Genomic DNA, 2,211 nt, shown 5'->3' on the forward strand with positions numbered 1-2,211 from the left:
GGGGCTTGTACCTCAATAAAATGACGGGCACAGAGTGTAAAATGCTCTCTTCTATAAAACACTGCAGCTTGCTCGTCCTAATCTGTGTAAGTGTGAGCAAAGCTCAAATAAAAACTAGTATCAGTTTGAAGACTAAAGTGCACCTGATTCAGGCCATGGTCTTCCAGTCACATGCTATGCAGCTGAGAGCTGGACAATAACTAAGGATGGCAGAGGAAAAACTGATGCTTTTGAACTATGGTGTTGGATAAGAGTACTTATTATCCCATGGACTGCCAAAAGAACAAGTATGTATGTCTTAGAAAAGGTGCAGCCAGAGTGCTCCTTGGAGGCAAAGATGATGCAGTTTCATCTCACATACTTTGGACATGTTGCTAGAAGTAATTCCCTGGAGAGGGACATCATGCTTGGAAAAGTGGGGAAGGAGGGAAAAGGAGAGGAAGACCTTCAAGCAAGTGTGTTGTCATGATAACTGTGGCAATGGGCTTGAGTGTGTCAGGGACTGTGAGGATGGCACAGGAAGGACAGTGTTCAGATTAGTTCTTCATAGGGTTCCTATGAGTCATACTTGACTCAATGGCACCTAACAACAACAATGCTAAATTATGATGCAGCTGGCACACAGAGTCACCTCCTTTCTTCCAACGATTTCAGGGAGAACTAGAATTCTCCAGGGGTCAACCATTTTTAGGCACATCTCGAGACTGGAGAAGTAGGGGTTAGGGAGCAGACAGAAGCCCAGTTAGGAAAGTAGATGTCAGATCTCTGTGACTAACTTCAATTTAAGAGGAATAGACAAAAGTGGGCTCAGTCTCAGAACCTAACAGGAAGAGGACCAGGGTGGTTCTGGAACCAATGTACTGGTCCTTGTTCCTAAGCTCACCGCACTCATTTATGTGCATTCTGCAGTGGTAAAAGGACCACAAGTGGAGTGGTTGGTAAATGTCTCCACAGGGGAAGTGGATGCTGTCTGGGAGGACAGTGTATGGTGAGAAGACATTGTATCCAAACCTCTTTGAAACTGCATGGCAGGCATAGCAGCCGGTGTTGATGTCCTTCACTGACTCCTCATCCTCAGCCCGCCTTAGAGCCATTGTCCTCACTCAAGTCCTCTCTGTCATCCTCTTCGACTTCTCGTCTCACTCCACCACAGTGGGTTCATTCATGCCCAGGAATTCAACTACTCATAGATTCCAATAGGAACCTCTAGTGGCTTAGTGGTTAGGAGTTGTGTTGCCAACCCAAAGACTCACAGTTCAAATGCACCAGCTTCTTTACGAGATCAAGACGAGTTATCTTCTCCCATGCAATTTACAGCCTCTGAAAACCCACTGGAGGGTCAGGTATGTGTCAATTCCAACTCAATGGTCCATAACAGCAACATAGATAGTGATGACTCTCAAATTAATTTCTCCATCCTCGGTTTCTTTTTTGTATATTCCAACATGAAAATTCAGCTGTTTACAGAATCTAATCATTCAGATCACCACAGATTTTAACATATTCAAGATCCAGTTTGTTTTTAACCTCCTCCCATTCATTCCTTCATCATGTCCTGACTTCCTCCTCGTATGTTCCCAATCTGCTGACTGGTACAAGAGCTTCAAAAAAATAAAACAAAGACCAGTAGAACTTACACAAAAAAGGGAGAAAGAGAAAGTAGTTCCCTGGGAAGGAAAAAGCGGGTTTGGGTTTTTTAAGTGTTAATTGTTCTGTGTCATTGAGTCAAAACCAACCCATAGCTAACCTTCCAGCGGGTCTTCAGAGGCAATATACGCAGAAGGATATTGCCCATCACTTTCCTGTGGAGCATCAGATGGATTTGAACGGCTTGCCTTTGGTCATGCAGCTTCTTACCACTAGGCTGGGTGGAGGGAAAGGAATTTATGATTATTGCTTTCATTAAGAATTAAAAATACCCCGAATAAGCAAAGCACTCCTCAAAAATAGAAAAAAGGTAGGAGGCATCTCACTCCCTGATTTCAAATCCTACTACATTGCTGTGGTGGTTAAGACAGCATGGTACTGGTACAATGACAGACACATAGATCAATGGAATAGAATTGAGAACCCGGAAATCAGCCCATCTATTTATGGGCAATTGATTTTTTGACAAAGAGATGAAATCAGTTAGGTGGGGAAATGACAGCCTTTTTAACAAATGGTACTGGCAAAATTGGAAAACTATCTGCAGAAGACTCAAGCAAGATC

Source organism: Elephantulus edwardii, unplaced genomic scaffold (genome assembly GCF_000299155.1).
Source record: "Elephantulus edwardii isolate Elephantulus edwardi_28Jun2011 unplaced genomic scaffold, EleEdw1.0 scaffold00031, whole genome shotgun sequence".
In the NCBI taxonomy this organism is placed as follows: Eukaryota; Metazoa; Chordata; class Mammalia; order Macroscelidea; family Macroscelididae; genus Elephantulus; species Elephantulus edwardii.